At 40.5% G+C, this 26,049-nt stretch overlaps 1 long non-coding RNA gene across 1 annotated transcript in view; it reads right to left on the bottom strand.

Moving 5' to 3' along the window:
* Positions 1-7,699: 7,699 nt before the first annotated feature.
* The window catches only part of LOC137502818 (uncharacterized), a 50,161-nt gene continuing 31,811 nt past the window's right edge, over positions 7,700-26,049 (bottom strand). The window contains exon 3 of the long non-coding RNA XR_011018861.1: positions 7,700-10,499. This is a non-coding gene — a long non-coding RNA (uncharacterized lncRNA). The remainder of the gene's footprint in view (positions 10,500-26,049) is intronic.

A 26,049-nucleotide genomic window follows, 5' to 3' on the forward strand; every position in this document is an offset into this window, starting at 1 on the left:
AAGTCACTCGTATTTATACTCGTCTGCCCTCTTCTACCGGTTCATCAGAGGTCAACTCAGAGAGAGCGTGGTTTTCTTAAATCGGTATTTGGAAGCCGACATGGATGTTCTAAATTTTACCAAAGAACGGTCTGAAAATATACTCTCACACGCCGTAATATTATCCAACTTCTATCATACATTAATAATATATCAATTTATTTCCGTCTTCCACAATTGGCGCGTTTATTGGCATCGCAACTGGCGTGGTGTAGTCCTGACCAATAGTAGTCCAGCTGGGGTCAATTCCTAGAAATTGATTCCTTAATTTAACAAATTTATTGTCAATCATCATCGGTAAGGTCTTATAAATGTCCCACATCTGAATATCTGTGGTTTGAATATTTTATTTATTATTAATTGGAAAGATAGCCAGATTTTGTATTTACTGATTCAAAGCTGGCACACCTAGGGAAGATAAAAATACTACCAGAATTTTTTCATTGACCATAAACTAAAGCGGGTCGCCAACCTGACAACTATATGGCCGTCGGCTACGGGAAGTTTGTTTAAACATTTCTGAGAACCTGTGTCGTAGTACGAACTCGCGTTGTTCAAGAATAAGTCTTCTCTTCCTGGTAACAATTAGCGTCTGTGTTAATACTCTCCCCTTTCTACTATCGTAAATAAGGGAGCAGACACTTCGTATACTTTCTGTCAATTTAACCATCTTAACTAGCCATGCTTTGCGCCATGGACATTCCCAACTGCTATTGAACGTTTAATATCCCTGGCTCCACGTCTGCCTGAATATTCTAGCAGGTGTGGTAATATTTCACCAGCAAGCCAGTAGCGGCTTTTCAGGTGCATCAGGTACAGCCCGGCTGCACTAACATTTCTCAAAACAATTGTCTATCATTTTCTGTATCCCTACATTTTCTGTTTAAAACATATTCGTTGAAAAAACCGAAGAGTGCGCTCTATATGTTGTGATTACTCAACATGCGTAGCGCTCATAGTTAAGCAACCACGGCTGTTCGCTTCACTTACGAGTGCTGCGGACTGAGTGCAGCCCTCTCAATGCTCAAAGCAGCGCGGGCTGACTTGTGACGTTTAACACAACGGTTGCCATGACAACGCTCAAGACTGTCATGAGTACGCATACGGTTGTATTTTGCGTGGTGCAGCCCAGCGAGTCTCTGGGATATTCGGCTGCTTGGCTCGAGCTGGGACGATATTATCCGAACCCAACCGAACGTGTAACCCGCCCTCTCTGCTTAGGTTGAACACATGCGGGCTCCTACAGCATTGCTGCCAATATTAGTATCTCAATCTCACGCTAAAACACAATCAAACAAAGACACATTTACTAGTATATTTTGTCGCGAGAGTTGTGACTACTGTTACACCAGCTGTAACAAGAAGCTTGTTATAAATTTGAACGTGTGGTGCACGGAGTATTCTTTCATAGTGAAAATAAATGTCCGTTGTTAACATGGAACCCTCCGTGGATTTAGTTCGTATTTTAAGAGAAACTCCGTTTTCGAAATGGAAGGAGGAGGATAAAAGAGAAATTTTATCAATCGTCCCCAGCCAGATTTGACATATCAGAAAATAACAGGTACTGCCTCCGGAAAGATGCACACACGAACTTTCCAAGTATCTTGGTATAGTAGTTATCCGTGGTTATGCGGTAGTCATTATTTGCAGAAACACTTTTGTTGGCCTTGTCTTATTGTTGGAGTGAAACAGGGAGTCTGGAATCACACAGGATTTGAAAATATGTCCTGTGCTACTAGGTCTTTCCAAAAGCACGAAGGTTCCTCGGAGCATATAAAAATGCCGTGGGATTTAAAGAACTTAAGGAGAATCAGAATCAAATTGCTGGCGCTTTAAGAAAAATGCTCGTCTATACATCACACAATTTAATGAGAATGTGAGGCATAACAGACTTTTCATGCGATTACAAATCGATGCAGTTTTATTTCTTTCTAAGCAGGAAATGACATTTAGAGGCCATGATGAGAGCGGCGACTCCTTAAATAGAGGGAATTTCAAAGAACTGTTGAAACTTCTAGTTTCCAACAGCTCATTAGAAGTGCAGCAGCATTATGCTTCTATAAAGAAAGTTTTTAGCGCAGAATCGAAACCTATGGAATGTGAGTTAATAGACTGCATCTATACCTTCATTAGGGATGCTGTGAAAGAAGAAATTTTAGAAACCTCTTTCCTTTCACAGTTCAGGTCGACAATACAACTGATATCACAAAGAAATCGCAGTGTTCGGTGATACGTCGGTATATTATCCACAAAGGTGCGCTAGTTGAACGCTTTCTTGTTTTTTTGAAGTTAGTTCGGACCGTACGGCGATTACTTTATTCAGCTTGCTGCAGACCGTAGTGAGTGAAATTTCCTACAAAACTAAATTGATTGCCCAGTGTTATGACGGAGCTAGTGTCATGGCAGGTCATCTAAATGGTTTTCAAACTTAGGTCAAGGAGGATGCCCCTCAAGCATTATTTGTACATTGTTCGGCACACTGATTAAATATAGTGGTACAGCAAAGTATTACCAACATATCAGGATGCCGGTTTTTTGGGGGTTTTTTTTGCGAGTCTTGGTGGTATTCTTTAATTTATTCATTCATCAGCCAAAAGAACTTTTGTCGCTGATTCAGTAATTGCGAAGCGAATACCATCTGGTGTGGATACACGTTGGTCGTCACATGGGAAACTTTTGAGCGTGGTTTTCGAGGAGTGGGAGGGATTGAAATAAATTTTTGAAAGACTCATGTACGATCCTCAGTCAGACGAAAAAAACCATTCGCCAATCAGAGGGGTTGTTTAATAACTTTAAGTTCACATTTTTATCAATAGTATTCAATGACATTTTTGAGCTTGCTAATATATTATTTAACGTGCTCCAAAAGAAGTCTCTGGACGTTTAGTTCTGCCTCTCAAAAGTAAGACCCACACGGCGACGGATACTTGGTAAAAGGAATAAAGAAACATTTAAAACCAGTTTTCGTACGGCTGAGAAGAAAACCGAAATTGAACTAAAAAGACATTCTGGTTTAAAAACAGAAAGTGAAATTTTTCTAAAGTATCGAGTACTTTATTTTCAGATACTGGATTTAGTCTCCGTAGAGACTGATACAAGATTTCAAGATATGCAGAAGCTCCAATTTCTTTGCTTAGGGGATAGCTCTAAGTTTGAAGAATTTTCTAAAATCCTCCCTCTTGATGGTCTAAAGAACTTAAAAATGTCTTATCCCACGACATTTGACACACACAGGTTAAAAAATGAACTTCAGTTTATCTATTCTGATTCCACCTACAAAAATACCAGTTTGGAGGAAATAATTCTGTCGCTCAATAAAAATGAACTCAAGGACGTTTTCAAAGAAGCGTATAAATTATTTTAATTAATACTTACCATACCGTCTACCAGCTCCTCAGTAGAAGGAAGCTTTTCGTGCCTTAAGCGGATAAAAACCTACTTAAGGAATTCAACATCGCAGGAGAGGTTGACTGCGCTGGCAACCATATCCCTGGAGAAGTCACTGCTCAGAGACTTGATGGATACAATGCCCTTTTACGATGACATCATTGATAAGTTCGTTGCTTCAAAGGACCGAAGGATAGATTTAACGTACAAGCAATAGACGTTACCGAATGTAATATTTGTTTTTTAATTAATGTTATTGTTACATTGTGCTTTTTAAAGTAATTGCATGAAAATTACACAGCGGATATTTGTAGACCATTATCATACCAAAAGATCTCCCCAATCCCTTATTTCCTCCTGGCTAGATTATCCAACACACCTATTCAAAATGTAGGCTACACATTTACTGCAGATGCGAGTGCTGGGCTGCACCAAATTTACAACCCACGAGCCGCCACTGCAGCAAGCACCAGATTCCCCATATGTATTTCAGTATCCTATCAATTCATACCAATTGCGTCAAATCATCATGATATGGCCCTTTCCACATGGTTAAAGTCAACAGAATCCAGGATGTTTTAAATTTGAAACTGGATAAGGCTACTAAAAACCCTGAACATTTTAAGCTCTAATGTTTTCTTATTTCCGTTGAGGGTGTACAGCACAGTTAAGTGGTAGATGTATTATATCTTAGTTGGAAATGATGGACTGTTCTGATTTCATTTGGTCTAACAAAACTTTCTTTTTAGGCATTGTGATGGTGCATGTTAATAGCTATAAAATTTATTTCTGTTCGCTCGTTAGATGCCAATGGTCATCATGTAACTGCTTACCTGATTTTGTTCCCATTACTGTAGGGGGATCACATTTTATTGTGATATAACATTATTTGTATTGCAGTACTGTGATGGATAAGCACTCCCGAGAAGTAAAAAGGAAATCACAACATAGAATCAACCACAGAGAAACAAACATGAGCAAAAAAAGTTACACTTACCTTGGTCACAGCAACTGGAATAAAATGGAGGACGTAGAACAGGCCCATTAAATAAAGGTAACAGCGGTGTCCAAAAGATGCTCACACTACACTTGACAAGTCATGGTTAGTCAGTAAAGCATTAAGTAAACAAGACCAATGACTGATTTATGGAAAATATTTAATGAAAAAAGGAAAGTATACAATAATATCCAAGATAGTAACCATAAGGTTGGAATGCAGATCATAATTATATCAGTAGTTTATTTAGAACCATCAAATTATTTTTCAATCGACTCATGAATTGATTAATAAATTAATGATGATATTATTATTAAAGAAATCTGTAATAAAATTGAAAACAATCATAATCTTGGTCAAATGTAATTACAACTATTCTTAACTGCTGAAGTAAATAAGGATCATTTGCTTAAGTAAGAAGGTTGAATATAATTCTGAACTACTTGTCCCAAAATTAATGAAATTAATAGTTAAGAGTGCACAAACGTTAAGTATACACCATCACACAAACTTAATGTAGATGAGAAGATCCAAATAATTGAATAAATCATTAATAAAATGTAACCAGAAAGAGCAAAAGCCACCTCAACAATCCACAGAAGAAACAAAACGTAAGATAAAGTGTTTGATAAACCAAACAACAACCAAGAAACAGTCATGCAAAGTATCTGAAACAGGAGAACAAATATGTAAAGATGTAACTTTCAACCCTCTTTTATGGCCTCAAATAATCACAAAATGGTTGAAAATGCATAAACATAAAGTCTGATGATGTCAGAATACATTAGAAAGTTGACATCATTTAAATAGGCTAGAAAATATATAAACCATAGCGTATATATGGAATGTGTCTCTCAAAAGAGGCCCACAGAAGTTCATTAGGTGAGGTAAAATACAGACAGTAAGGTGACATAGTCCAAAGAATGGAAATAAGAAAATCCAAACAGAAGAAGGCAGAGAGAGAGAGAAGAAGTAAAGGAAAGAAAATAAAAATAGGAGGACTCCAAGCAGACTAACCTAGCTACATACAATGCGAGGCAGAAGCTAGCGATTGGGGCATGCGCTGTATAACAAAACATCTGAGCATAACCGACGACTCCTGAAGTGAATAATTGGTATTTCTCACTGCAGTGTTTAATACTGTGAAAGGAATATTTTTTGGAGTGAATAATAATAATAATAATAATAATAATAATGCATACAATAAGTGGAACAGCAAAAAGACCGATAAGAATCAAAAAATGTTTTTGGCAGTCAGGAAAGAGGCAGCGAAATTAATCCGACAGACCAAAAGGAAATTCGAGAAAGATCAACTACTGGAAATTGAAAAGAACTTCGAAAAAAACCACACACGAAATTTCTACAAGAACTTCAAAACAAAGCTAACAGGGTATCAGCCACAAAACCTTTGCTTTAAGAAAGTAAATGGGCAATTTGCACTGAACAATCAAGAAAACTGCACTGAACTTGCAAGGTATTTTGAAGAACTGCTTAACTGCCCAGAGCCAACACAAAGATTTCCACCGCAGGAACCTGACTTCACAAACCCAAATTCAGTACCACCGGATGAAGAAGAAATTACCAGACAGATAAAACGACTTAAAATGAATAAAGCTGCAGGTGAGGATGGGATCATAGCAGAAATTCTCAAATCAGCAGGCCCAAATACTATAAAAGAATTCACCGGTATCATCCAAGAGATTTGGGAAACAGAACAAATTCCAGAAGATTGGAAAAGTGCACTAATTCATCCTTTACATAAGAAAGGAGACAGAACGGATGTAAATAACTACAGAGGAATCTCATTGGTATCTGTTGCCTACAAAATTTTATCTCAGTGCCTTCTCGATAGAGCCCAACAGCAACTAGAACCAAAAATTGGAGAATATCAAGCAGGTTTCAGACCAGGCCGTTCATGTCCAGAGCAAATTTTGAACCTAAAGTTAATCTTAAGGCATCAGAGAATTTGTAGCAAAAATGTAGTTTGTACTTTTGTTGATTTCAAAAAGGCCTATGATTCAGTTGATCGTCAATCACTGTTTCAGATATTAAAAGAACAGGGTCTAGACCGGAAAACACTCGCAATTGTAAAAGAGACATTGACAGACACAAAATCTAAGGTTAAATTCATGGGGGAAATCTCAGACCCTTTTCCGATCAAAACAGGAGTAAGACAGGGAGATGGGCTCTCTCCACTACTCTTCAACTGCGTCCTTGAAAAGGTAATACAGGAATGGCGCAAACAGAAGTCTGCCCTCAAGATTGACCAACCAATCACTCTTGGTAGGGGCAAATTAGCAGTAGACTGCCTGGCATTTGCGGACGATCTGGCAATCTTAACTCGTGACGTTTCAACAGCCATAAACCAGATCGAACTCCTGAAAGAAACAGCGGAAAAAGTCGGCCTCCAAATATCGTTTGAAAAAACTGAATACATGACCTGCAGCAAAGAAGCCCCTAAGTTCATGGAGACAAAATATGGCAAAATAAAACGGGTCCAGCAATTCAAATATCTCGGTGAAATAATTCAGGAGAATGGAATGGAAACAAAAGCCAATGAAGTTAGATGCCAAAAAATGGAAACTGCGTATAGACTCACCCAAAATATCTATAACAAAAAGTGTCTCTCCAAGCATGCTAAACTAAGACACTATAATACAGTTATTAAACCAGAATGCCTCTATGGATCAGAGACACTAATTTTGAACAGAAAAACTGATCTAGAAAATATTCAGAAAAAGGAACGCAAGATCATTAGAAAAATTTTAGGCCCAAAACTCGTAGATGAACAGTACCGCCTTAGAGGGAAACAGGAAATCAAACAATTTTCTAACATTCACAGCGACATCAGAAAACGCAGATTAAGATTCTTTGGACATATAAAAAGGATGAACCCAGATAGACTTACCAAGCAAATAGTTGAATTTTATGAAAACCGAAGTAAAGCTAAAACGGACACAATAAAATGGATTGGCGAAATTAAAACAGATCTCAAACTGGCAGGAATTACACCTGAAGACATCCAAAGCCGGGTTATCTTCAGAACCAAAGTTCATAAGTGGCAAGTTGACCAAGAGGAAAAACCAAAGAAGAAGACCGGAACAACATGGTCTCAAGAGAGAAAAGAAGCACACAGCAAACGAATGAAGGAAGTGTGGGCACAAAGAAAGGCAAATGCCTGTCTCTAAGTACTTTGCGTAGTCCTAATGGGCTCATTCGCAATAAATAATAAATATAATAATAATAATAATAATAATAATAATAATAATCAAAGTTACAGAAGCAGATGAACAGTGACACAAATCATGACATACACATGGAGTACAGTTTATTCGTACTGGCGATACTGTGGTGTCAATATCCAAATTGAACTTGGAAATTTTAAGCTAAGTATGGGATCCGGGCCTTTCCTGGTGGATATTCACATGCTTTTTATGTTAGATTATGGGGTCTACTTGTTGGAGTAGATGGTTTAGCCTAGCTTGCTGTAATCAGTCATTGTGTGTTTAGGTCTTACTGTCTCTACTACTGTGCTGCTGATGTATATAGGCTCGATATATAGTATTGTCGTTCTGATGTGTACATTCCTGGGCCCTGAAATTTTCATTGTATGAGGGATGAGGTAAGTTGTTAATGAGAATTATGTGCATCCTTTTCTCTGGATTACATCTCTTGGTTAAACGTTAAGTTTTGTTTCTAGATTAAAGTTCAGTGAGGTAGGTTATGTAATTCATGGTAAGATATTTTACGAATTCTGAGTGGTTCCTAGTACTCTAATATGTAGGAGTCAGAGTGAAGTTGTGACCTATGGTATTGAACACCTGTCGAGGCTGACGTCTTCTTGGGTTGTTTGGTCATTATATGTAATTGCACTGTATTAATGTAAACTGTTTGCATACTGAAATAATTACCAGGTAATATTTCCACTAGGGGAGCTCATTATTGTCTTGTTTTGTATTTGTACTGTTATAGATCAATTGTGTGTTTACGTATGAAAGACTCGTTTAATTCTTCTGCTTTCCAGAATGGCCTTGAAGTGTACGTCTCACATGATCTTGTGCTCTGTTATTTGTTGTCGAGTAGAAAACCTAACAATTCCATGCTCCAATGTTGCTTGCTTATTCTCATTGTGGGTGTATGAAACAGATCATATATAGCTGTATAAAAACATATTTAGAAACAAGAAATTGTTTTGCTTTTGTTTGTTCTATCAAGAATATTTTCAGGCATTATGAATGTATCTGTTGATAATTGTAAAATTTATTTTTGTGTACCCTACTGCCCGATGGGTGTCAATGAACATCATGTAACTACTTACCTGTTTTTCCCCCTATTAGTGTAGAGTGATCCCATTATCTTGTGTTATGGCATTATTCCTACTGTGATGGATCTGATCTGTGTTAATGCATGAATGACTCATTTAATTTTTATTCTCCAGACTTATCTTGTAGAGTCTGCCTCACAGTACCTTGTGTCTTGTTCCTGTGCATGGCCCCTCCAATTACTTATCTGCTGTAGTGTTATGATTATAGTCTATCATGTGGCACCTTTACTGTTTCTGGAATGGAATACCGTTAGAGAATTGCAAGGAGGATTTTCTCATATTACCTATGTTTCTCTACTGGAATTGGTAGTGGTCTTCTCTTGATGGGCTTCTGTATAGTAAGTTCAGTATTTTCCCCAATATCCAGCCTAATGAGGTGTGAGAATGTAAGTGCTGTTGACATTCCTCATGAGTCATAGGTACATATACCTAGGCTTTCAATATTGTAATTAGATTTAAACTTATGATGTTATGCTTGTTGCAAACATCATTCCAATCTTGTTGAAGTTCGCAAAGTGTGAGACCGAGTTGGGGTTATACTGGTTCCCTTATGAAATAAGTTTTCTGCCATATTCGAGGCTCAATATCGCGGTCCTTATTCCGCTTTGGAATTTCTGACACGTTGTCAATATTAATTAATAATTATATCATTAGCAATAGACATGCACATTTGAGTCAAATCAAACCTACAATATTACTGTAAAAATTAATAGTAAACCCGGAAAAACGTTACCATTTTTTTTACCAATAAATAGATCACTGTAATTTTCTTCAAACTGTTTTATTCATTTATCTTGGAAATGAGATCTTATATGTTTTTTGACACTACCCTTACTGGAAAACGTACGGCTGCACAGAGTACATTTACGCGGCCAATCTCCGCTGTGAATTTTTTTATGTTGCCTGAGATAAACCATAGTTTGATATGACTTACCACAAATATTACACCGGTGTGGCCTTACTTTGGAGTAAGTTAGCATATGTGCTATTAGATGACTTCTGTGAGCAAACATCTTCTTACACGTATCACATTCAAACCTTTTAAGTCCTGAGTGCATCATCATATTCGCTAAAAGACATTTTCGATCGGCGAACTTGCTCTCACATACGTTACAAGAATGCGGTCGTTCCCCGGAATGAAGTACAAAATGCTGTCTCAGTGAAGACCGTAGAGTATACGAACTATTGCATACCCCACAAACAAAAGGTTTATCTGCAGTGTGGATAACTCTATGTTTTACAAGATAAGATTCACGAGCGAATGAACGACTGCATATATTACATTGATACGGCATATCAGTAGAGTGGATTGGCATGTGGGATAGCAAGTGACATCTCCGTTAAAACGCCATACTACAAACATCACATTCGTATGGCTTCTGTCCGGAATGAAGTACGATATGCATTTTCAATGTAGATTTCCTGGAAAACGTTTTACTGCATTCGTGACAGGAAAACCGTCTTACTGCAGAGTGGGTTATCATGTGCGATTTAAGTTGACCTCGAGTGCTGAATGAATTAGTGCACTTGCTACATTGAAGCGGTTTTTCTTGAGAGTGAGTAAACGCATGTGACCGGAGAGAACGGTCTGATTTAAAGCCTTTATCACAAATTTTACAAACGTACGGCCTTTCTTCTGAGTGAATTACTAAATGGCTTCTAAGGTGATCTCCACGAGAGAAAGATCGACTGCACACAGTACATCGGTGCGGCTTGTGTGGATCTTTTAACATCATTGCCAGTTTTTCCACACTGAAATATAAACAAAACTAGTTACAATTTCCGAGTAACAAAACAAATTCAGATGGGGGGGAACTGGAAACAAAATTAATATCATTAAGAAATTCTTTATACAAACAGTAGCTAAACCACTTAAAAAGATAGCTGACTAGTGCTCTTTCAGTTTAAAACTATGTAAACATTTCTCTCACTCGTAACAGATTAATTCCCTAGGTGATGGAAGCACTGAACTGAGATCTTTTGTTTCTAGTGTCGATGCTTATTAGCTGGAATCAAGTTAAAATTTCGCACAGTGAAGGTAAATTCCAAATGAAATGTTGTCTAACAAACATATTTTTTGCTATTATTCCTTTCACTTGACTTTGCCTTTGTACTTATTTCAAAATCACAAATAAATGTTACATTTATTTATTATTGATTTATTTATTCCTGGCTTACATTTGTGGCGATGTTAGCGCTCACGGCCCTCCCTTACACTTAACCACTATAAACAATAACATTTAAAAATGTAAACATAAAAGTAAGACATATAAATTCTAAAAGGAAATAATACTACGGACAGATAATTCCAAGACTAAGTTAGGCTTACTCATCAGTACGGCAATTAGTGTGACAATACTAATACTAATACCAATATTAATAATAATAAAATAATAATAATAATAATAATAATAATAAATGAAGAAAACCCATTCACACAACAAACACACAATGATTCACACAACTCAGTTTTATGTTCCCAGGAAAAACTTTCGGCATGCAGATTTGAATTAATGAGAAGAAGTAAGGTGCCGAATGCCCATTGGGAGTGTATTCGACAGTCTTGATGCACTGACTAAAAAGGAATGATATTAAGAATTCGTTCGACTTAGTGGAATTTCAAGTAGGAAACCAGAACGGGTACTAATTTCAATGAATGAGGAAAGGAAACGAAAATTAGAAGAGAGGTAGGTAGGAGTGTTCGTCGAGAGCACTTGGTAAACAAGTGTCATTAGGTGAAAATTCCTTCGTTCATTTATGCGTAGCCATCCCAATGTTTTGAAGTATGGTGTGACATGAGCGTCATATCGCATTTGGAGGGCATATAGTATGCATGAGTTTTGTGCTCGCTGAAGTCTCAAAGCTTGTTCAGCATTTGGAATGACTAGTACCATACCATAGTAGTCTAAAATTGGGAATAGTAGTGCTTGGATTAATTTTAATTTAAGTTTTTGAGGAAAAGAATTCTTGTGACGTTTCAGGGGATATAGAGCTGCATGAACCTTTCTACATACATTTGTTACGTGTTCATTCCAGGTCAGATTCTCATTGATGGAGATTCCAAGATTAGTTACATTTTTAAGGTACGGTACAGAAATGTCATTGATTATGATTGGAAAGGGAATGATATTGCTTATTGCATGTAATATTTAGAGTTTCCTATGACAATACTTTGTGTTTTATGAGGAATTAAGATTAAGTGGTTGTTTTTAGCATAGGTGGTAAGCCTTTCAATAACCGGATTAATATGTTGAACTGTTTCATGAAAATTGTTTGTAATGTTGTGTTTGTATATCTGCAGATCATCAGCATATAAGTGGTAGTTGCAAAACTGAAGTGTGGAAGACATGTCATTGATATGCAAGACGAACAGTAAGGGTCTAGAACAGACCCTTGAGGGACATTGGATGATTTTACAGCCCATTGGGATCTTTGATTGTTTACCATTATGCACTGGTGACGATTTGTAAGGTACGACTTAAAAAATTAAGGGCTATCGGGCCGACATGCAGACAGCGTAGCTTCGATAATAGTATGTCTATATTTACCGTGTCGAACGCACTACTAAAGTCAAGGAGTGTCAGTATCGTCACCTGCCGTTTGTCCATTGCTAGTCTTATGTCATCTGTTACCCGAAGAAGCGCAGTCGTAATACTGTGTCCCTTTCTGAAGCCAGATTGCAATGGGTCAAAAAGAGAATGTCTGGTTAAGAATTCTACTAGCTGCTCGTGTACAACTCGTTCAAGAACTTTCGAGAGAGGGGGAAGAATCGAAATAGGCCAGTAATCAGATGGCGCATTTGCAGTGGTACCAGTATGCTTTAATATTGGGGTTACTAGAGCATCCTTTCATGCAGTTGGAAACGCCCCTGTGGTGAGACGGTGGCTTACAATGTGGGTAATAATTGGTAGGACCGTGCAAATAATGTTTTTTTATAAAGTCTATTGGGATGTTATCTGCTCCTCTAGCTTGTGACTTAATTGAATTCAAAATACGCTTTACATAATTTACACTGACAGGGTGAAAGGAAAATTATGTTCGTTTTCTGTAGCGTCACTGATTCTTTCATTTCGACTGATATGATTTTGAGGTTGAGATTCCTTTATTGGGTTAGCTACGAAGTGAGAGTTAAGTGTATCGAGAGATATAGTTGGCAAATGCGGCTCTTTGCATTTTCCAACTTCCATAACTCGAAGTTCGTTCCAGGTTTCACGTGCATTTCAGTTCCTTGTTACATTTTTAATGTGATTAAATTTGCTATTGTGAATTAATTGCTTTGTTCTGTTAACTAAAATAAGATACTGTTCAAAATCTAGTTCATTATTTGTTTCCTGGTATCGGCGAAACATTGCGTCACGGTGAGCCATTGTTGCTTTTATGCCGGGCTGAGTGGCTCAGACGGTTGAGGCGCTGGCCTTCTGACCCCAACTTGGCAGGTTCGATCCTGGCTCAGTCCGGTGGTATTTGAAGGTGCTCAAATACGTCAGCCTTGTATTCACCATGTGAGGGTGCAGATGAGGATGAAGTTGACAAGTTTGTTTTTTTGCTAGTTGTTTTACGTCGCACCGACACAGATATGTCTTATGGCGACGATGGGACTGGGAAGGGCTAGGAGTGGGAAGGAAGCGGCCGTAGCCTTAATTAAGGTACAGCCCCAGCATTTGCCTGTTGTGAAAATGGGAAACCACGGAAAGCCATTTTCAGGGATGCCGACAGTGGGGTTCGAACCTACTATCTCCCGAATACTGGACACTGGCCGCACTTAAGCGACTGCAGCTATCGAGCTCGGTTTGACAAGTTTTATGAAGCATTGAGTGACATTGTGGTCAGGGTCAACAGCAAGGATAGAATGGTGCCAATGGGCGATTTCAATGCGACAGTTGGGAATAGAACTGAAGGATAGGAAAGGGTGATCAGTAAATTTGGAGAAGATATGGAAGCTAATGAGAATGGGAAGCGTTTGCTGGACTTCTGTGCTAGTATGGGTTTAGTTGTTACGAATACATTCTTCAAGCATAAGGCTATTCACCACTACACATGGGAGGCTAGGGGTACCAGATCCGTAATAGACTATATCTTAACAGACTTCGAATTCAGGAAATCTGTTAGGAATGTACGAGTTTTCCGCGGATTTTTAGATGAAACAGACCACTATCTGATCTGTAGTGAACTAACTATCTCTAGGCATACGGTAGAGAATGTGAAATCTGTCTGCAAACGAATAAGGGTAGAAAATCTCCAGGACGAGGAAATTAGACAGAAGTACATGGATATGATTAGTAAGAGGTTTCAAACAGTAGACACTAAGCAGGTTCAGGATATAGAAAGTGAATGGGTGGCATACAGGGATGCTGTAGTAGAAACAGCAAGGGAATGCCTAGGAACAACTGTGTGTAAAGATGGGAAAAGGCGAACATCTTGGTGGAATGATGAAGTGAGAGCAGCTTGTAAACGTAAGAAGAAGGCTTATCAGAAATGGCTCCAGACAAGGGCCGAGGCAGACAGGGATTGGTACGTAGATGAAAGAAACAGAGCGAAACAAATAGTTGTTGAATCTAAAAAGAAGTCATGGGAAGATTTTTGTAAAAACATGGAAAGGCTAGGTCAAGCAGCAGGGAAACCTTTCTTGACAGTAAAAAAGAATCTTAGGGAGGGTGGGAAAAAGGAAATGAACAGTGTTTTGAGTAATTCAGGTAAACTCATAATAGATCCCAGGGAATCACTGGAGAGGTGGAGGGAATATTTTGAACATACTCTCAATGTAAAAGGAAATCATCCTGGTCGTGTTGCGAACAGCCAAGCTCATGGGGAGGAGGAAAATGATATCGGTGAAATTCTGCTTGAGGAAGTGGAAAGGATGGTAAATAAACTCCATTGTCATAAGGCAGCAGGAATAGATGAAATTAGACCTGAAATGGTGAAGTTTAGTGGGAAAGCAGGGATGAAATGGCTTCATAGAGTAGTAAAATTAGCATGGAGTGTTGGTATGGTACCTTCAGATTGGACAAAAGCAGTAATTGCACCTACCTATAAGAAAGGGAACGGGAAGGATTGCAACAACTATCGAGGTATCTCATTGATTAGTATACCAGGCAAAGTATTCACTGGCATTTTGGAAGGGAGGATGCGATCAGTCGTTGAGAGTAAGTTGGATGAAAACCAGTATGGTTTCAGACCACAAAGAGGCTGTCAGGATCAGATTTTCAGTATGCGCCAGGTAATTGAAAAATGCTACGAGAGGAATAGGCAGTTGTGTTTATGTTTCGTAGATCTACAGAAAGCATATGACAGGGTACCGATGGAAAAGATGTTCGCCATACTGGGCGACTATGGAATTAAAGGTAGATTATTAAAATTAATCAAAGGCATTTATGTTGACAATTGGGCTTCAGTGAGAATCGATGGTAGAATGAGTTCTTGGTTCAGGGTACTTACAGGGGTTAGACAAGGCTGTAATCTTCCACCTTTGCTGTTCGTAGTTTACATGGATCATCTGCTGAAAGGTATAAAATGGCAGGGAGGAATTCAGTTAGGTGGAAATGTAGTAAGCAGTCTGGCCTATGCTGACGACTTGGTCTTAATGGCAGATTGTGCTGAAAGCCTGCTGTCTAATATCTTGGAACTTGAAAATAGTTGCAATGAGTATGGTATAAAAAATAGCCTCTCAAAGACTAAATTGATGTCCGTAGGTAAGAAATTAAACAGAACTGAATGTCAGATTGGTGATACAAAGCTAGAATAGGTCGATAATTTCAAGTATTTAGGTTGTTTGTTCTCCCAGGATGGTAATATGGTAAGTGAGATTGAATCAAGGTGTAGTAAAGCTAAGGCAGTGAGCTCGCAGTTGCAATCAACAGTATTCTGTAAGAAGGAAGTCAGCTCCCAGATGAAACTATCTTTACATCGGCCTGTTTTCAGACCAATTTTGCTTTACGGGAGCGAAAGCTGGGTGGACTCAGGATATCTTATTCATAAATTAGAAGTAACAGACATGAGAGTAGCAAGAATGATTGCTGGTACAAACATGTGGGAACAATGGCAGGAGGGTACTCAGAATGAGGAGATAAAGGCTCACTTAGGAATGAACTCAATGGATGAAGCTGTACGCATAAACCGGCTTCGGTGGTGGGGTCATGTGAGGCGAATGGAGGAGGATAGTTACCTAGGAGAATAATGGACTCTGCTATGGAGGGTAAGAGAAGTAGTGGTAGACCAAGACGACGATGGTTAGACTCGGTTTCTAACGATTTAAATATAAGAGGTATAGAAGTAAACGAGACCACAACACTAGTTGCAAATCGAGGATTGTGGCGATGCTTAGTAAATTCACAGAGGCTTGCAGACTGAATGCTGAAAGGCATAACAGCCTATAATGATAATGTAATGCATGTAATGAAAAGAAAACCCATCGCTACAGGTATAGTGAGAGAAGGAATCCACATACAACAAAATGTACTACTGCTAAGAGTCTTGTCAACATAGAAATATTCACAGATAGAGCAGGGCACCACAGTCATCATGAAAGCACAAGTTCATTGAGTATGCCATGCTGTCAAACAACCTGTCGAGGAATATATCAATGGAAATCCGAGCAATGTACTCCTTCAAACAGTATCGCAGGTCATTATGAAATTGTCTGAAGATAAGACCCTTAAAACAACAGGTGAACTGACTAAAACATCAGGGGAGACTAGTAAATGATTGCAATTAGTAGAAATCTGGCATACAGGGCAATATACATTAACACGTAATGGTGATTTTTGTGTTGTGAGGATCATAATACGGCCACAGTACAAAATTTATATTAACTCCCTCAGAGTTGCAGATGTATTGCAACAGAATATTTAAAGTGGAACCCTGTCACTTTCTGCAGTCATTCATGCTTCACGGTTGTTTCTGAGAGAACATTATTTACGTTTATGTAAGGTGTAACAGTACAAAAGAGGGCAGGCATACACAAAAAACACTAAACTGTAACATGTACCCTTAAAGGCAACTGAAATATGAAACATTCATGTCAGGAAGAAGGGCTGAGGTGCTCTGACTAGTGGATAATTGCATATGATTGGAAGTATGTACAGGCCTGGATGAGCCCATCAGTGTATCAAGATTCCTTGTAGCACAATCACATCATTTGTCTATTGTGATGTTGCAGGAGTAAGGGCTGTCTGTTCAGACATTGTAGCACAATCACACCATTTGACTGAACACATGTGATGTTGCAGGAGTAAGGGCTGTCTGTTCAGACCTTGAAACACAATCACACCATTTGACTGGGCATATACTGTGAGTCGCAGGAGTAAGGGCTGTCTGTTCAGACCTTGTAGCACAATCACACCATCTGATTGAACACATAATGCGATGTTGTTAGAGTAAGGGCTGTCTGTTCAGACCTTGTACCACAATCACATCATTTGACTGGACCCATATTGTGAGTTGCAGGAGTAAGGGCTGTCTGTTCAGACCTTGTACCACAATCACATCATTTGACTGGACCCATATTGTGAGTTGCAGGAGTAAGGGCTGTCTGTTCAGACCTTGTACCACAATCACATCATTTGACTGGACCCATATTGTGAGTTGCAGGAGTAAGGGCTGTCTGTTCAGACCTTGTACCACAATCACATCATTTGACTGGACCCATATTGTGAGTTGCAGGAGTAAGGGCTGTCTGTTCAGACCTTGTACCACAATCACATCATTTGACTGGACCCATATTGTGAGTTGCAGGAGTAAGGGCTGTCTGTTCAGACCTTGTAGCACAATCACAACATCTGATTGAACACATAATGCGATGTTGCTAGAGTAAGGGCTGTCTGTTCAGACCTTGTACCACAATCACACCATTTGACTGGACCCATATTGTGAGTTGCAGGAGTAAGGGCTGTCTGTTCAGACCTTGTACCACAATCACATCATTTGACTGGACCCATATTGTGATGTTGCAAGAGTAATGGCTGTCTGTTCAGCTCTTGTAGCACAAACACACCATTTGACTTGGCACATATTGTGAATTGCAGGAGTAAGGGCTGTCTGTTCAGACCTTGTAGCAGAATCACACCATTTGACTGGACGCATATTGTGATGTTGCATGAGTAACAGCTGTCTGTTCAGACCTTGTAGCACAATCACACCATTTGACTGGAACCATATTATGAGTTGCAGGAGTAAGGGCTGTCCGTTCACACCTTGTACCAAAATCACACCATTTGACTGCACCCATATTGTGATGTTGCAAGAGTAATGGCTGTCTGTTCAGCCCTTGTAGCACAAACACACCATTTGACTTGGCACATATTGTGAATTGCAGGAGTAAGGGCTGTCTGTTCAGACCTTGTACCACAATCACACCATTTGACTGGACCCATATTGTGATGTTGCAAGAGTAACGGCTGTCTGTTCAGACCTTGTAGCAAAATCGCACCATTTGACTGGACCCATATTGTGAGTTGCAGGAGTAAGGACTGGCTGTTCAGACCTTGCAGCCCAATCACAACATTTGACTGGGCATATATTGTGATGTTCCTAGATTGAGGGCTGTCTGTTCAGACCTTGTAGCACAATCACACCATTTGACTGGACCCATATTGTGAGTTGCAGGAGTAAGGACTGGCTGTTCAGACCTTGTAGCCCAATCACAACATTTGGCTGGACCCATATTGTGATGTTGCAAGAGTAACGGCTGTCTGTTCAGACCTTGTAGCACAAACACACCATTTGACTTGGCACATATTGTGAATTACAGGAGTAAGGGCTGTCTGTTCAGACCTTATAGCAGAATCACACCATTTGACTGGACATATATTGTGATGTTCCTAGATTGAGGGCTGTCTGTTCAGACCTTGTAGCACAATCACACCATTTGACTGGAACCATATTATGAGTTGCAGGAGTAAGGGCTGTCTGTTCACACCTTGTACCAAAATCACACCATTTGACTGCACCCATATTGTGATGTTGCAAGAGTAATGGCTGTCTGTTCAGCCCTTGTAGCACAAACACACCATTTGACTTGGCACATATTGTGAATTGCAGGAGTAAGGGCTGTCTGTTCAGACCTTGTACCACAATCACACCATTTGACTGGACCCATATTGTGATGTTGCAAGAGTAACGGCTGTCTGTTCAGACCTTGTAGCAAAATCGCACCATTTGACTGGACCCATATTGTGAGTTGCAGGAGTAAGGACTGGCTGTTCAGACCTTGTAGCCCAATCACAACATTTGACTGGGCATATATTGTGATGTTCCTAGATTGAGGGCTGTCTGTTCAGACCTTGTAGCACAATCACACCATTTGACTGGACCCATATTGTGAGTTGCAGGAGAAAAGGCTGTCTGTTCAGACCTTGTAGCCCAATCACAACATTTGACTGGACCCATATTGTGATGTTGCAAGAGTAACGGCTGTCTGTTCAGACCTTGTAGCACAAACACACCATTTGACTGGGCATATATTGTGATGTTCCTAGATTGAGGGCTGTCTGTTCAGACCTTGTAGCACAATCACACCATTTGACTGGACCAATATTATGAGTTGCAGGAGTAAGGGCTGTCTGTTCAGACCTTGTAGCAAAATCACACCATTTGACTGGACCCATATTGTGAGTTGCAGGAGTAAGGACTGGCTGTTCAGACCTTGTAGCCCAATCACATTTGACTGGACCCATATTGTGATGTTGCAAGAGTAACGGCTGTCTGTTCAGACCTTGTAGCACAAACACACCATTTGACTTGGCACATATTGTGAATTGCAGGAGTAAGGGCTGTCTGTTCAGACCTTGTAGCAGAATCACACCATTTGACTGGGCATATATTGTGATGTTCCTAGATTGAGGGCTGTCTGTTCAGACCTTGTAGCACAATCACACCATTTGACTGGACCCATATTATGAGTTGCAGGAGTAAGGGCTGTCTGTTCAGACCTTGTAGCAGAATCACACCGTTTGACTGGGCATATATTGTGATGTTCCTAGATTGAGGGCTGTCTGTTCAGACCTTGTAGCCCAATCACAACATTTGGCTGGACCCATATTGTGATGTTGCAAGAGTAACGGCTGTCTGTTCAGACCTTGTAGCACAAACACGCCATTTGACTTGGCACATATTGTGAATTACAGGAGTAAGGGCTGTCTGTTCAGACCTTATAGCAGAATCACACCATTTGACTGGACATATATTGTGATGTTCCTAGATTGAGGGCTGTCTGTTCAGACCTTGTAGCACAATCACACCATTTGACTGGAACCATATTATGAGTTGCAGGAGTAAGGGCTGTCTGTTCACACCTTGTACCAAAATCACACCATTTGACTGCACCCATATTGTGATGTTGCAAGAGTAATGGCTGTCTGTTCAGCCCTTGTAGCACAAACACACCATTTGACTTGGCACATATTGTGAATTGCAGGAGTAAGGGCTGTCTATTCAGACCTTGTACCACAATCACACCATTTGACTGGACCCATATTGTGATGTTGCAAGAGTAACGGCTGTCTGTTCAGACCTTGTAGCAAAATCGCACCATTTGACTGGACCCATATTGTGAGTTGCAGGAGTAAGGACTGGCTGTTCAGACCTTGCAGCCCAATCACAACATTTGACTGGGCATATATTGTGATGTTCCTAGATTGAGGGCTGTCTGTTCAGACCTTGTAGCACAATCACACCATTTGACTGGACCCATATTGTGAGTTGCAGGAGTAAGGACTGGCTGTTCAGACCTTGTAGCCCAATCACAACATTTGGCTGGACCCATATTGTGATGTTGCAAGAGTAACGGCTGTCTGTTTAGACCTTGTAGCACAAACACACCATTTGACTTGGCACATATTGTGAATTACAGGAGTAAGGGCTGTCTGTTCAGACCTTATAGCAGAATCACACCATTTGACTGGACATATATTGTGATGTTCCTAGATTGAGGGCTGTCTGTTCAGACCTTGTAGCACAATCACACCATTTGACTGGAACCATATTATGAGTTGCAGGAGTAAGGGCTGTCTGTTCACACCTTGTACCAAAATCACACCATTTGACTGCACCCATATTGTGATGTTGCAAGAGTAATGGCTGTCTGTTCAGCCCTTGTAGCACAAACACACCATTTGACTTGGCACATATTGTGAATTGCAGGAGTAAGGGCTGTCTGTTCAGACCTTGTACCACAATCACACCATTTGACTGGACCCATATTGTGATGTTGCAAGAGTAACGGCTGTCTGTTCAGACCTTGTAGCAAAATCGCACCATTTGACTGGACCCATATTGTGAGTTGCAGGAGTAAGGACTGGCTGTTCAGACCTTGTAGCCCAATCACAACATTTGACTGGGCATATATTGTGATGTTCCTAGATTGAGGGCTGTCTGTTCAGACCTTGTAGCACAATCACACCATTTGACTGGACCCATATTGTGAGTTGCAGGAGAAAAGGCTGTCTGTTCAGACCTTGTAGCCCAATCACAACATTTGACTGGACCCATATTGTGATGTTGCAAGAGTAACGGCTGTCTGTTCAGACCTTGTAGCACAAACACACCATTTGACTGGGCATATATTGTGATGTTCCTAGATTGAGGGCTGTCTGTTCAGACCTTGTAGCACAATCACACCATTTGACTGGACCCATATTATGAGTTGCAGGAGTAAGGGCTGTCTGTTCAGACCTTGTAGCAAAATCACACCATTTGACTGGACCCATATTGTGAGTTGCAGGAGTAAGGACTGGCTGTTCAGACCTTGTAGCCCAATCACATTTGACTGGACCCATATTGTGATGTTGCAAGAGTAACGGCTGTCTGTTCAGACCTTGTAGCACAAACACACCATTTGACTTGGCACATATTGTGAATTGCAGGAGTAAGGGCTGTCTGTTCAGACCTTGTAGCAGAATCACACCATTTGACTGGGCATATATTGTGATGTTCCTAGATTGAGGGCTGTCTGTTCAGACCTTGTAGCACAATCACACCATTTGACTGGACCCATATTATGAGTTGCAGGAGTAAGGGCTGTCTGTTCAGACCTTGTAGCAGAATCACACCGTTTGACTGGGCATATATTGTGATGTTCCTAGATTGAGGGCTGTCTGTTCAGACCTTGTAGCCCAATCACAACATTTGGCTGGACCCATATTGTGATGTTGCAAGAGTAACGGCTGTCTGTTCAGACCTTGTAGCACAAACACGCCATTTGACTTGGCACATATTGTGAATTACAGGAGTAAGGGCTGTCTGTTCAGACCTTATAGCAGAATCACACCATTTGACTGGACATATATTGTGATGTTCCTAGATTGAGGGCTGTCTGTTCAGACCTTGTAGCACAATCACACCATTTGACTGGAACCATATTATGAGTTGCAGGAGTAAGGGCTGTCTGTTCACACCTTGTACCAAAATCACACCATTTGACTGCACCCATATTGTGATGTTGCAAGAGTAATGGCTGTCTGTTCAGCCCTTGTAGCACAAACACACCATTTGACTTGGCACATATTGTGAATTGCAGGAGTAAGGGCTGTCTATTCAGACCTTGTACCACAATCACACCATTTGACTGGACCCATATTGTGATGTTGCAAGAGTAACGGCTGTCTGTTCAGACCTTGTAGCAAAATCGCACCATTTGACTGGACCCATATTGTGAGTTGCAGGAGTAAGGACTGGCTGTTCAGACCTTGTAGCCCAATCACAACATTTGACTGGGCATATATTGTGATGTTCCTAGATTGAGGGCTGTCTGTTCAGACCTTGTAGCACAATCACACCATTTGACTGGACCCATATTGTGAGTTGCAGGAGAAAAGGCTGTCTGTTCAGACCTTGTAGCCCAATCACAACATTTGACTGGACCCATATTGTGATGTTGCAAGAGTAACGGCTGTCTGTTCAGACCTTGTAGCACAAACACACCATTTGACTGGGCATATATTGTGATGTTCCTAGATTGAGGGCTGTCTGTTCAGACCTTGTAGCACAATCACACCATTTGACTGGACCCATATTACGAGTTGCAGGAGTAAGGGCTGTCTGTTCAGACCTTGTAGCAGAATCACACCATTTGACTGGGCATATATTGTGATGTTCCTAGATTGAGGGCTGTCTGTTCAGACCTTGTAGCACAATCACACCATTTGACTGGACACATATTGTGATTTTGCATGAGTAACAGCTCTCTGTTCAGACCTTGTAGCCCAATCACAACATTTGACTTGACCATATTGCAATGTTGCAAGAGTAGGGGCTGTCTGTTCAGACCATAGTCAAGTGATCAGCTGAACTTTACAGATGCCGTGAGGATTTGAAATCAAGTCCAAGAAACCAGTAGAATAGAGAAATTGCCTAGCATCAGACAGCCATGATCAATAACAGTCATTCAGAGGACATAACTTTTATTTCAGGACTTCAGAAATGCTGGAGATAAAGCAATGGAGCTGTGCATTGACATTTTGGAGGCTGTTACACCACAAACCATCTGCACCATAATGTAAATCTGCACGCCAAATATATGAGGTGGTGGTGGTGGTTATTGTTTTAAGAGGAAGTACAACTGGGCAACCATCCTCTATATAACACTAATCAAAGAGAAAAAATGGAAGGGATCCGATACTTCAAAAAATGAAGGTGTGAGCCAAAGGAAGATAAGGGCCATGAAGGGCGTGAAAATGAAAGACTCCCTAGGCCTCCATACGTAATACCGTCGGGGTCGGAAAAGAATGAGAGTTGACCAAGGGAGGTTGGATATGATAGATGAAGGTGAGGAGTCAGGCACAAGTACGTATAAGCAATGCTCGGACTCAGGTAAGGGCCCCGTTGTTGCCAACCCATGCTCCAAAGTTCACACCCCTAGGGCATCAGAGCCCCCTTTTAGTCACCTCTTACGACAGGCAGGGGATACCGTGGGTGTTATTCAACCACCCCCACCCACAGGGGGAAGATAAAAGGAGGATCATCCATAACTACACCACCGGTACATATAGGAGAGGATCATTTTCATAAATGAGTGTAGGATAATACTCACCCCTGTCAATCTGCATGCTAGGTGTATGTGGTGGTTATCTGTAACTATATCACCGGTACATGTAGGAGAGGATCCTCTTATCAGATGAGTATACAATCACGCTCACCCCTGTCAATCTGCATGCTAGGTGTATGTGGAAATCTTCCTCCACAGGTACATATAGGAGAGGATCCCCTTACAGATGAGTATAGGATCGCGCTCAACCCTGTCAATCTGCTTGCTAGGTGTATGTGGCAATTGTCCTACACCGGTACATATAGGAGAGGATCCTCTTAACAGATGAGTGTACAATCACGCTCAACCCTGCCCATCTGCTTGCTAGGTGTATGTGGCAATTGTCCTACACCGGTACATATAGGAGAGGATCCTCTTAACAGATGAGTGTAGGATCACGCTCAACTCTGTCAATCTGCATGCTAGGTGTATGTGGCAATTGTCCTACACCGGTAATTGTAAGAGAGGATCTTCCTGACAGATGAGTGTAGGATCGCGCTTAACCCTATCAATCTGCATGCTAGGTGTATGTGGCAATTGTCCTACACTGGTACTTGTAAGAGAGGATCTTCCTGACAGATGAGTGTACGATCACGCTCAACACTGTCAATCTGCATGCTAGGTGTATGTGGTAATTGTCCTACACTGGTACTTGTAAGAGTGGATCTTCTTGACAGATGAGTGTAAGATCATGCCCAACCCCATCATGTATGGAAACACCATTACCTTGTTTTGTGGGTCCAATAGCGGGGAAGGTCCATTGTAATTGGGGCTGTAATCACGTATGGCTACCAGAAGCCGCCACTCATTAATGTTGAAGGCAGCAATAATAATAATAACAATAATAATAATAATAATAATAATAATAATAATAATAATAATAATAGAACAGCCTCAGGTAGTGCATGCAAGCATTTTATTTTGATGCCTCCTGGCTGCTTGCTCATCAGTTTTTATGTTCCATTCTACTCTAGGCTTATGAGATTACAGAGAAAACTGAATCGCCCTGGGCCAATGACAGCCTGCAAAAACTTGTGGAACATTTATAGCAGTCATACATTTCAGGCATACCAGGCCCACGAATGTTTCCTATAAAAACACAGAATAGTTCCTTCCAATGCATGTACCACTGGTGAGCAGAGGATAAACAGTTCTTCAAAGGCTGGCACAATAAGTTTCATAAAGCAGATTTTGCATGCCACTCTTCAAACTGGAAAACTGCAGATAAGCTCAATAGCAAACTACATGGCAATTTCTTTCCATTTATCCGTAAAGGTGAGGATAATGAGGGTTCCAATTCTGAGCTGTTTCTTCCTGTGTAATGTCAGTCTCTTCGTGCATCTCCGAAGAGGTTTGGGTTGTTGGCCGTCGTAAGTTCGTGGGCTGCATGTTCAGCTGCCTTGCTAGACCTAACACTATAGACAATTTTCTACTGGTGTAATCTCCCTTAGCGTTTGGCAGCCCCTACCATTCCTGCAAGGGAGCAGCATTTTGTGTCATTTCCTACACAAAAGCTTCACCAAGCCTCTGCCCTTAGTCGGTGGTTCTTCCTTAGTTTATAGAGTTTGGTACTGGCTGCCCAACCCTCAGCCAGGAAGTCGCAGGTAATACCGTTTTGTCTCACATACGGTAGCAGGGAGTTCCTGACCTGACCTTGATACCTTGTCAATACTGTAGTACCTATTCTCACACAAGAGTTGTTGATACGTTGCAGTGACGTATCCTGAGGGCTACCAAGGCTATTGATGAAGACCAAACCTGAAAATTTGTGAACGATGGAAAGATAAAGCACATTATAATGTAAACATCTGATGCGTTGTTCCATTTATAAAGCTGGAAAGCAATGAGGAAAATCATCCCTCATATTTCTGAGTGTAAGGCATCAGAGACTGACAATGTAGCCCAGGCTCCAGGTCCCTCTCTCCTCGAACCTCCTCATGCGGCTTGCTGGTGTATGTCCGATGTGTGCGGGGAGTGGGGAGATAGGTGTACTAGGCTTCGGCCCGTCAGTTCGCCACTGCTAATCAAGGAGAGAGAGCCATCATGCGTTCCTTATTGTATATACTTCCTCACCTCATATTTCTGTCCCAATTATACAGATAACGGAGTGCTGGTATTTCACTCCCGTTTGCTTCCAAATCCTTGTAGAAAGACATTGCAGGCCACTATTATAGGAGTAATATAGTTTTCTTTTTATGGGTTGTTCTGCTGAAATAAAATGCAATCTTTCACATTTCGTGTTCTCTTTGGTTGGTTGGAATCGAACCTGTGATCATGGGTCGGACA

The sequence above is a fragment of the Anabrus simplex genome, chromosome 12, assembly GCF_040414725.1.
Source record: "Anabrus simplex isolate iqAnaSimp1 chromosome 12, ASM4041472v1, whole genome shotgun sequence".
In the NCBI taxonomy this organism is placed as follows: Eukaryota; Metazoa; Arthropoda; class Insecta; order Orthoptera; family Tettigoniidae; genus Anabrus; species Anabrus simplex.